Raw genomic sequence first — 12,291 nt, forward strand, 5'->3', positions numbered from 1 at the left:
GCAGTATGCTGTACATTGTTCATAAATCACAGGTAGAAAGCTCACTATGTTGTGGAACTGTATTTAGCATTCTGTAGCTGGATAACTTTAAAGGGATATGGGCCAAATGCTGGTAAATGGGATTACATTAATTTAGGATATCTGGTCGCATGGACCATGTTTCCGTGCTGTGTAACTCTATTACTCCAAGACTAACTGGTGGCAGACAAATGTTGCTTTAGTTGAGGTGGTCTGACCAAATTAAGTGCCAACCAGGCTCAAACTCAACAGAAATGGGCCTGCCCAAGGATTGACAACCCCTGTGGCAGAAATCCCATCCACTGACTAATCAAGAGGCCGGAAGTTCTCCATTGCCCAACAGCGCCACCTGAAGTGGTGGTACTCCACCCACAAAAGACCTACGATCAACAAGGGGCCCAGGCCACAGGTGAAGAGTGGTAAGATGGGGTTTGCAGGGTGTTGGCTGCTGACAAAATGTGGGATGGGTTGGAAACAAGTGTGGGGTGCAGGGGGGTCGGATTTCAGGGGCATCCCATTTCTTGCTGTCAACTCCCTCAAGTGGGCATTTAATGTTTTAAAAAGGGAACCTCACTACCAACCAGGTTAGCTGGTTTCTGGAGGCAAGTGAAACCCTTTTGAGTTAGGGAAAATCCCTGAATTGTTCTCTGTGGAGTCAGGAATAATGTGGCTCATTATTGAACTTAATTAGTTAGCCAACAGGTTTCCTACATCAGTCCATTCCTGCCTCTGACTTCATTGGGATGAGTTTTCCTGGCAGTGGGAGTGAGCTGCACTGGGGCCCAGCTACCACTGAACCTGCTCCAACAGGTTCCTACCAATCCAGCCCACAGCGACCAATTCAATTATTTGAAAAGAAAAGCTGTGCTGACGTTTCAGTGCAGTACTGAGGGAGTGTTGCATTGTCAGAGGTGCCATCTAGCAAATGAAATGTTGCACTGACTTTCTGCCAGTCTTGTTGGGAAGCTGTTAAGATTCACATGAGAGAGCTCGAAGTAAAGCAGGGGTATCCTCGGATATTTGCAGATATTTATTCTCCAACCAACATAACTAGAACACATTTTCTGGCCATTATCTCATTGCTGCTTGTGGGGTCTTATTGTGTGTAAATTGGCTGCCATGTTTCCTACAGTCATCACTATCCATTAAAATAAAATCTGCAAAGCATCATTTGACATACCTGACATACCAATTCAATACAAGATTTTCTTTCTCTCTCTCTCTCTCTCTCTTTTGGGTTAATTGTCAATTCCAATTCATCTCACTAGTCCATTTGCATAGGCAAAACAGCTTTCGGTATGTGTTTACAAGTGAACTGATTAACGGAAACAAAATTATAAATACGATATCTTGTGGGACAATCAGAAGCTTACAATCCATCCTAATCAGATGACTAATTAAATGGGCTGTAGTTCTTCTGGCTTCTCATTGAGACCTCTTGAAAAGCAACACTTCACAGAATTACAGAATTGTTTGGTGCAGGAGGAGGCCATTCAGCCCATCATACCTACGCTAGCTCTATTACCAGGTGTCAATATCCTGCCTTCTCCCCATAGCCCTGCACACCATTTCCATCCGAATGCTCATCCAATACCCTTTTGAATGCCTCAATGAATGCTGCCTTCTAAGCAGTGCATTCTATTCACTTCCTGATATATGAAATAACTTCCATTTCTCACAACTAGTTCCACCCTCAATGATGCGAGCAGCTGAAATGTAAACAGTATTAATCCTTTAACCAACCTTCAAACTCTCATTGCCAGATTAGCCGTTTCCATTCTCTATCCCCACAATGCGTCACGCTCCCCATTCATTGAATACCTCTGGGCTTGACTTACTCAATAGCAGCTTCACGGCGTAACAGGGCTGCTTGCTTTAAGTCTGTGTCGATGATAGGGAGTTAATTCTTTTGTATCAACAAATCCCAAATCGAGTTCCCAGGACAGGAGCCAGATGAAGTGCCTCTAAACAGACTTTCCAACTTATCTCATGTTCAACCTCTGGTTATGAAAACTTTTTTAAAAAGATTTAAATAATCACACAGTCAACTTATCAAGCTATCAAACTGAAATGGGGCAATTTGTCATCAACCCTCCTGCCATTAGAGGGTTGGCTGTGAGGCAGTTTGTCTTTGCATGCATTTGACTCGCTGCCCTTATCTACGGTGTGCGACTTAACCCACAAAAGCTTGAAAGCTCTACCCTCGATTCAAAGTGCAAAGTGACTTGTATCGACAACAGCAACGGGTCTCTGGCTATGTGTTCACCATCCAGAGAGCTCTCGTTCACCCAACTGACATGCTGGCATCTTTTTGTTTTATCAAGACAAAAACCGAGAAACGAATTTCACTCAAAAAGGCAGCGAACAACACAACAAGATGGCCACTAAAAGTGAGCAAAAAGCTACCAACGGCCACTGCTACATTATTTAGATAAAGTCCTGTTGTGCAGTGCCAGAGAGGCTTTCTGCTTTTCTCTCAGCCAAGCAATGTATTTACAGCACTAATTTGTACTTGCATTTGAAGGGCTGCTGGGAGCAGATATGCACTTCAAAATACTCAGTGTGAAGCATTTTTCACTGTAATTCACATTAGCTACATTTCACAATTGACGACTGATCAAAAAGCTGACATCACAACTAACTGTACCGAATTCCCTGTGCACACACAAATGATGACCAATAGAATGGAATTAAAGACAAGGGTTTTTATTTTTGGGGACTGAACTTAAGTTTGATTGCCAACTGTACCTCTTTGACCAGGTCTGCGATAACGGCCCATGGTCCCACCAACTGCTTCCCTCTGCAGAATACAGCACCGCAGTAACAGCTCACAGCAGGTTTCTCGATGGAAAGTTCATTATGGCAGAGAATGGAGCTGAAGCGCCCAATCCGCAGGCTGCCAGCTGCTCACTGGGCTATGCCTCTGCCCACAGACACTATTTGCTTTACACAAGACTTTAAAATGACAAAGTGATGCTGAACTGATTCAGTCAGACGCAGCTTAGAATGAAGCTATCACGGATTGCACCAGCACAGGGATACAATGAGGTTGCAGTGATTTCTGACTTTGGTCAGACGATTCATTCTCTCCGTTGAAAAGGGTGGACAATTTCTGAGTTTCTATCATTGGGCTGAAAACAATAACGACCCAACTCTGAAAAAAAAGCTCATATGTATAAGCACCCCAGATTATTTCTGTGCTCTTAAAAACAGAGAATTACATATTTAACCCTTAGACTGCAGCATGATGGACAAAACATTCACAATGAAAGCATTGTAAATTGACATCTGTGGCCTGCAGAGTGCCAGTGCTACAAAGTGGAAACTCAAAGCTCAGAGTGCTCATGCTCTGCCACCCAGTGTGTAACTGCTCAGTCAACCAGTGAGTAAATGCACTGTGACTGGATGGACAAATGCTCTCTGTGGCTGGATGTGGAAATATGCTGTGACTGTAAATCCATTCCAAGACCAAGTGGTAAAGACACTCTGTGCTTTGGTATATAAATGCTGTCTGGGAATGGTGGGTAAGCATGCTGTGACTGGGTGTGGAAACATACTCTGTGACGTGAGTAAGTGCACTGTGACTGGGTGTAATTACATGCTGTGACCCAGTGTATAAAATCAGCCTGTGACCCAGTGTATAACTGCGCTGTGACTCAGTGTGTAAATCACCAGGACTCGGTGTGCAAATATACTTTTTGACTCAGTGTGTCAATGCACTATGACTGGATGTGTAAATACACCCTGTAGCCCAGTGTGTAAATACATCCTATGGCCCAGTGTGTAAATGCACTCTATGGCCCAGTGTGTAAATACATCTTAGGGCCCAGTGTGTAAATACGCTCTGTGGCCCAGTGTGTAACTACATCCTATGGCCCAGTGTGTAAATACGCTCTGTGGCCCAGTGTGTAAATACATCCTATGGCCCAGTGTGTAAATACGCCCTGTAGCCCAGTGTGTAAATACACTCTGTGGCCCAGTGTGTAAATACGCTCTGTGGCCCAGTGTGTAAATACATCCTATGGCCCAGTATGTAAATATGCCCTGTGGCTCAGTGTGTAAATACACCCTGTGGCCCAGTGTGTCAATACACCCTGTGGCCCAGTGTGTAAATACGCTCTGTGGCCCAGTGTGTAAATACATTCTATGGCCCAGTGTGTAAATACACCCTGTGGCCCAGTGTGTAAATACGCCCTGTGGCCCAGTGTGTAAATACACCCTGAGGCCCAGTGTGTAAATACGCCCTGAGGCCCAGTGTGTAAATACGCCCTGAGGCCCAGTGTGTAAATACACTCTGTGCTGGATCTTATTTCTTCTTCTGACACTCCCTTGCATGTGCAATCTCATTCTCTCAGTCTGGATCGATGACACCACAGGCCACTCGTTTTACCTGTCCTTAGCTACATCCCATCTACACCTCCTTTCTGAGTCACTGCTATTCTGTCCCCAGTACCTACTAAAGATCCTTTCTTGTCATTGTCCAGTAGGGGAACATCAGATACAGGCAAGCATATGGACATGGACAAAGGTGAGCTTTTATTGATGACCTGCAAAAAGGAACACACTGGGTCACAGAGTGCATTTACACATCCCGTCACAGGTTGCAGTTCACTCTCACATTGTGAACAAATGCTGTCATCTTGACCTTCACAGTCCAGGATGGTCTTCTGCATGTGACTAGCAGCCACTGGAAGTGGAGGGTATCAGTCAGGCCTCTCTGCCTTGCAGTGCCCAATGCAGCTGTAATCGGCAAGGACTGCTTCCTCCAGCTCAACGTCTTCATTCTTCTCAGACAGTGCTCCCATTTCCCTGGCTCCTCAGCATCAATCACATTGCCTCGCTGTCTGCTCCAACTGTGCAGAGCGTAGCACAACAACTGGATGGTGCAGTGCATTCTGTCCAGACTGTACTAGAAGGCCCTCCCTAGACCACCCCAGCAAGAGAACCATACCTTCTGTCATCTCTTCCTCCATGGCCCTGGTAAAGCATAGTGTGGCCTGGACACCAACTTGGTGAAGGTGCCATGCCGGCTGAGTAACAAACATAGTCCACATTGACTACTGTAATCTGACCCCTCCTCCATCACCGTGACCATTCCACTTTCAACTGTATTCACTAGAGTCCATTGTTATATTTAGATGACTGTGACGCAGTGATGTTCCCTTTGGCCCACAGCACTCTTATAAGTTCAACAAATGATGGGAGCTTTTGACCAGCTTTCTCGTTGTTTTAAGTCAGTGTCACTAACTTCTGCAGCACTGCGATGACAATGTTAGTATGGCTCGAGAAGAACAAGGCCAATAGGAGTCTTGTTTTGGAAATGGACTCTTCTAGATCTGCTGAGTTTCTCCAGCACTTCTGCTTGTCTTTTCCTGTAAAGAAATTCTCTAACTAGGAATGGAAATGTACTCTGTGACTCAGTATGTAAATACCCTCTGTTTCAGACACATAACCACAACAGGCCAAGCAACCTGCCATCCAGATTGCAATTGGAGCAGCTTTCACTAGACATCAGCTTCCTACTCCGTGTCTTCCCCAGATTCACTCGAGGAAGATGTGAGTTATTTATTTTTTCTGTCCCGCGGATCCAAGCCTGGCTGCTGAACAGTGCTGTATGAAGAGTGAATGACCCCACAGCCATTCCAGAGAGCTTGGCATGTGTCTTCAATGATACATCTGGGGGGGGGGTGGCATTCAGTGCTATTCTGTACTTCGGCCTGTTCACAATTCCGAAGGTGAAGTGGATGCCCTCCCAGTTCATGAAGCAGGTGTGGGAAGTGTATCACAGGCACAAGTCCAAATGTTGCACCTGCTGCTTGGCATCACCACAGGCAAAGTTCATCCAGTTTGTAGCACTGAAAAAAAGAGCTGTTTTATACACCCTGCACCTATCTGCAGCAGATCCCTGGGAGGCAAAACAGTTGAGAGTAATTGTGACTTTGACGACTGTTGCTGATTGCGTAGGGATGTAAAGCATCTGAAAGGGTTAATGCTGAAGAGTGACTTGCGCTCCAGTTATTATAATGGAGCTGGTGGGCAAGGGGAAGACGTTTATAAAACGGCACAGTTTACAGGCTGGTAAAGCTATAGCAAGCAAAGTATTTACAGCTCAGATCAAGTGCAGTGGCTACGCTTACTTTAAAGGCAGCACGGTGACTCAGTGGTTAGCACTGCTGCCTCACAGAAACAGGGATAATGAAGGGCCACAAAGGCAACTTGAAACCAGTCCATGTCATTAGTATTAAAGCAATAATTGGGCAATTTATAACCCTAAGCGGAAATTGTCTGATGGAAGAAGGAAGTTGGGAGATTATTGAAGCTGCAGAAAAGTTGGGAGATCTATGACTTAAACTGCAATAAAGGCAGGGACATTAATTTTAATCCCGCACAATAAGTGTAATCCTGGAAAAGAAATGTGAAAGCAAATTTACAGTCTCAGGCAGTGGGAACCCCTCAAAAACCCTGTTAAAAGATCAGGCACCGCCATATAAAGATGCAAAGAATGGGATTCATTCAGGAATGCCAGTAAGAGAATCTGAGTACAATATCGAGACTATGATTAACAAGGATCACTGGGAAAAGATGCAAGAAAGGCAGGAATCCTCAATTTTGACTGCAAATGCAGAAAAAGCTCCCAGTTCAGCAGTACACATTGCAGCATTGCTACACTGCAGAATGAACAAAAAAACCTTTGGAGCAAGGACAATAAATCATAATGTTCGGATGACATGACAGCAGAAATAATATTACCAGATCTATTTCATTTCAGAGATAGAATGGAGAATTGGACAACTTGGAGAAACCAATTCTTTAAGACATGAATGTGCAAAGACCTTGCCAAGTCCTCATCTGGGCACCAGTGCTGAAATTGGCAGAACTGCCTCACAGGTTTGTCAAGCAGCAGCCTATAGTCACACTCAAAGGAATCATCCCTTACATATACTGTCCCACACAACAAGATCCCCATCCCTGGCCCAGCACTGATGGCGGAACAATGGGATACATTTGGAAGGGATTTGCCTCAGGAGTCTTAAATATCGAGTCTGGACCCATTTAGTTTCATGCCATCAAGGTCTGACATGGGTAAGGAAACCTCCTACTGATTACCATGTACCATCCTCCCTCGACTGGTGATTGCATGCCCCTCCATGTTGAGCAGCACTTGGAGGAAGTACTGAAGACAACAAGGGCACAGAATGTACTCTGGGTGGGGGGGTTTCAATGTCCACCACCAAGAGTGGTTTTGCAGCAGCTGGTCAGGCCCTAATGGACATAGCTGCTGGACAGGGTTTGAGGCAGATGGTGTGGGAACCAACAAGAGGGAAAGATGTACTTGATTTCATCCTCACCAATCTGTCGGCTATAGATGCATCTGCCCATGATATTATTGGTAAGAGTGGCTACTGTACAATCCTTGTGGAGACAAAGTCCTGCCTTCACATTGAGAATAACCTCCATTGTGTTGTGTGGCATTATCGCCAGGCTAACCAGGACTGACTTCAAACCAATATAGCAACTCAAGTCTGAACATTCATGAGGCACTGTGGGCAATCAATAGCAGCAGAACTGTACTCCAACACGATCTACAGCCTCATGGCCCAGCACCCTACCATCATTATCGAGTCATAGGATTAACTCTGATTCAATAAAGAGGGCAAGCCAGCAGAAGCACTAAGTGAAGATACAAGAAAGGACTACCTGCGTGCCAAACATCATAAGCAGCAAGTAACAGTCAGAGCTAAACACTTCCATAATCAACAGATCAGATCTAAGCTCTGCAGTCCTGCCACATCCAGTCGTAAATGGTGGTGAACAATTAAACAATTCACTGGAGGAGGAGGCTCCACAAATATCCCAATCCTCAATGATGCAGGAGCCCAGCTCATCAGTGCAAGAGATACAGCTAAGCATCCACAGCGATCTTCAGCCAGAAGTGCTGAGTAGATGATCCATCTCGGCCTCCTCCAGTGGTCCCCAGGTCACCAATGCCAGCCTTCAGCCAATTCAATTTACTACTCGTAAATATGGAAAATTGCCCACATATGTCCTATACAAAAAAAAAATCAAATCCAAGCCAACCAATTACTATCAGTCTACTCTCGATCATCAGTAAGGTGATGGAAGATACTATCACCAGCATCTGCTCAGAAATAACTGACAGTTGGTTCTGCCAGGGCTACTTAGCTCCTGACCATGTTACAGCCTTGGTTCAAACCGGGACAATGAGCTGAATTCCAGAGGTGAGGGGAGAGTGACAGCTCTTGACATCAAGGCTTCATTTGACCAAAAGCTACATCAAGGAGCCCTAACACAACTAGAATCAATGGGAATCAGAGGGCAAATTCTCTGCTGGTTGGAGTCATACCTGGCACATAAAAAGATGAGTTTGGTTGTTGGAGGTCAATTATTTCAGCTCCACTCTCTCCTCAGGCTAGTGTTCTAGGCCCAATCATTTTCATCAGCTTCATCAATGATCTTCCCTACACCATGAGGTCAGAAATAGGGATGTTTGCTGATGATTCTATAATGTTCAGCCCCATTCATGACTCCCCAAATATGAAAGCAGTCTATGTTCAAATGTAATCAGATCTGGACAATATCCAGGCTTTGACTGATAAGTAGCAGGTAATATTTGTACCACATAAATGGCAGGGAAATCTATCTCCATTAAGAAAGAACCTAACCATTGTCCCTTGACATTCAATGGCATTGCTATCACTGAATTTCCATTATCAACTTTCCTTGGGGTTTCCATTGACTAGAAACTCAACTGGTCTCGCCACTTAAATGCAGTAGTTACAAGAACAGGTCAAAGGCTAGGAATACTGCAGCAAGTAACTTACCTCCCATCCACAAGGCACACATCAGGAATGGAATACTCTCCCACTTGCCTGAATGAGTGCAGCCTCAACAACACTCAAAAAGCTTGATACCAGCCTGGACAAACCAGTTTGCTTCATTGGCATCACATCCAGAAGCATCCACTCCCTTCACCACCACCGACGCTCAGTTGCAGCATTCAGTGCTATCTACAACAAGCACTCAAGAAATTCACCAAAGATCCTTAAACAGCAACCCATGACCACTGTCATCTGGAAAGAAAAGCTAATGGTATTCCTCACGGAAATAGGAAGTCCCAACCTCCCTTTCTGGCAAGAGGACATTGACGTCAATGGGCATCGAATCATTTTGAGCTCAGTACAGGGGCAGCTATCACCATATTATCAGAGTGTGTACAATCATCGAAGGAGCAGTGTGCATCACCCATAGCAATACAATGACATGATCCAGGGGCACAGCATTTAAGGTTAAAGGTAAGTTGCAATAACTGTATAACATATAGGGTATCAGATAATAGAGAACATGTATGTACTTCATAATCAAATAAACTCACTCAAACATAAATGTGTGCTTTGATTTGAATCTTAATAAAATTGCAGGAGTCAAATTTGCTAGTTATGGAGCAACAGGTCGAAAGAACATTCAGTAGCTGAACTGCCAATGATGGAACAATCAGCCAATGGACAGAACGCAAACTGAATACATAATTCATCAAGATTAGTTACGTTGGCATAAGAAATATGTTTCATACTGTCAGCAAGATGGAAACCTGCAATTATGTGGCATCGGCAAAAATATTTTGTGTGGCTATTGTATCAAAGAGAGTTCAGATTGCGAGAATCAGCAAGGTTTGTGAGAAAACGCAAGCAATCAGAAAGCTAATGAGAAGCATACCCTACTGAGGTAACTAGCAAACCTTGAACTAAGCCAACACAACTTGGTGATAGTGATGATAGATTTAAGCCTGAGGTCAGATGCTGAGGAGACACAAATTCAAGCAGAATAGTCTATCTCTTTGCTTCTTTCAAGAGAGGAATTCTCATTACCACGTGGCAGAAATCACACTGAGTGAGATGCAGTCCTCAAATAGTATGCCTGAGAAGGTGAGCACACTGGTTTCTCTAATACTACAATTACTGATGGTGAATGAAAACTTCCAAATGAATCTACAGATTGAAGTAAAGCATCTAAATACTTTGACATAGACTGACCAGCAGATTGAGAATAAAAATTTATTGACACAGTTTGACAACCCCCTGGAAGCCACTATAGAGTAGGGGAGACAAGTGCCTACAGATTCAAGACATAGTCATATAATGGAATTGCCTTGATCAGAGATCCAGGATACTACAAAGTAGAAGTGGCCTGGTTTAACGGGAACGGCACCGTCTGTGAAGGAAATTTAGGAGATAAAAGATCCTCTGGTTTAAAGGAGTTCACCCTCTCACTCTCAAGGACAGACTCAGTCATCTACAACCTAGACATCTACCAACACCAAGTTCAAAGAGGATATGTTCTGGGAGAATAGTGACACCTTCAGATTGCCTGAATTTGTGAAGTCAGGGACTTGGGATGTTGGGGTATTGCTAAAAGTGATGATATACGTAAATGTATAAGTATTAAGAACAAAGAACAAAGAAAATTTACAGCCCAGGAACAGGCCCTTCTGTCCTCCAAGCCTGAGCCGATCCAAATGTACTGTGTAAACCTGTCGGTCAATTCCTAAGCATCTGTATCCCTCTGCTCCCCACCTACTCATGCATTTATCCAGACACATCTTAAATGAATCTACCGTGCCTGCCTCTACCACCTCTGCTGGTAATGCGTTCCAGCCGCCCACCACCCTCTGTGTGAAGTACTTGCCGCATGTGTCCCCCTTAAACTTTCCACCTCTCACCTTTAAAGCGTGACCTCTTGTTATTGAATCCTTCACACTTGTCTCTATCCATCCTGTCTATACCCTTCATGATTTTGTAACCCTCAATCAGGTCCCCCCTCAATCTCCTTTTTTCTAATGAAAATAAACCTAACCTCTCAACCTTTCTTCATAGATAGCACCTTCCATACCAGGCAACATCCTCATAAACCTTTGCTGCACCGTCTCCAAAGCGTCCACATCCTTTTGGTAATGTGGCAACCAGAACTGTACACAGTATTCTAAATGTGGCCGAACCAATGTCTTGTACAATGTTAACATGACTTGCCAGCTCTTATACTCAATACCCCGTCCGATGAAGGCAAGCATACTATATGTTCCGCCTAACTCTCCAAGTCTATCTATATCCTTCTGTATTCTCTGACAGTCCCTTATGCTTTCTGCTACTCCACCAATCTTTGTGTCATCTGCAAACTTGCTGATCATACCAACAGTGCCCTCTTCCAGATCATTTATGTATATTACAAACAACAATGGCCCCAGCACTGACCCCTGTGGAACACCACTGGTTACTTTTCTCCATTTCGAGAAACTCCCTTCAACTACCACTCTCTGTCTCCTGTTGCTCAACCAGTTCTTTATCCATCTAGCTAGAACACCCTGCACCTCATGTGACTTCACTTTCTCTGTTAGTTTACCATGGGGAACCTTATCAAATGCCTTACTAAAGTCCATGTATATGACATCAAAAGCCCTTCCTTCATCAATCAACTTGGTCACTTCCTCGAAGAACTCTATTAAGTTGGTAAGGCATGATCTCCCTCGCACAAAACCATATTGCCTATCACTGATAAGCCCATTCTTTTCTAAATATAAATGGATCCTCTCCCTCAGTACCTTCTCCAGCAACTTTCCCACCACCAATGTCAGGCTCACTGGTCTGTAGTTACTCAGAATATCCCTACTACCCTTCCTGTACAGGGAGACAACATGAGCAACCCTCCAGTCCTCTGGCACCTCACCTGTATTTAAGGATGCCACAAAGATATCTGTCAGGGCCCCAGCTATTTCCTCTCTTGCCTCCCTCAGCAGCCTGGGATAGATCCCATCCGGTCCTAGGGATTTGTCCACCTTAATAATCTCTGGCCTACCCAACACATCTTCCCTACTTATGTGGTGAGGGTTCATCATAATGCACTGATACTGCCTTGCCACAAGGCCCAGGAGACAGCAGGCCTTGTTTCAGAAGGTTGTAGCTGCCTGGCAGGATCAGCACAGTGCACTGAGCTTACTGAGACACTGACGTTCATATATGTTGATGAAACAGAGCCTATAAATCCGTGTCATGATAGTACCTCTTTCTAGTAGATTCCCTCAGCTGCACTCTTCTGTATGTTGCTCCCCAACTCTTAACTGCTTCTCCTTCTGCCTCTCCCCATCTCTCTGTCTCTCCCCCTCTTTATCCCTCCCACTCCATGTCCCTCCCTTCTCTCTCCATGTCCCTCCCTTTCTCTCTCCCCACTCCATACTGCTCCCTTCTCTTTCAATTACTCCCT

The 12,291-nt window shown here is 44.6% G+C and overlaps 1 protein-coding gene across 1 annotated transcript in view; it reads right to left on the reverse strand.

The window, feature by feature from the left end:
- The window catches only part of LOC122555487 (Nance-Horan syndrome protein-like), a 94,710-nt gene that overhangs the window by 58,717 nt on the left and 23,702 nt on the right, over nt 1-12,291 (reverse strand). The gene's annotated exons all lie outside the window — the stretch shown is intronic.

The sequence above is a fragment of the Chiloscyllium plagiosum genome, chromosome 12 (assembly GCF_004010195.1).
Source record: "Chiloscyllium plagiosum isolate BGI_BamShark_2017 chromosome 12, ASM401019v2, whole genome shotgun sequence".
In the NCBI taxonomy this organism is placed as follows: Eukaryota; Metazoa; Chordata; class Chondrichthyes; order Orectolobiformes; family Hemiscylliidae; genus Chiloscyllium; species Chiloscyllium plagiosum.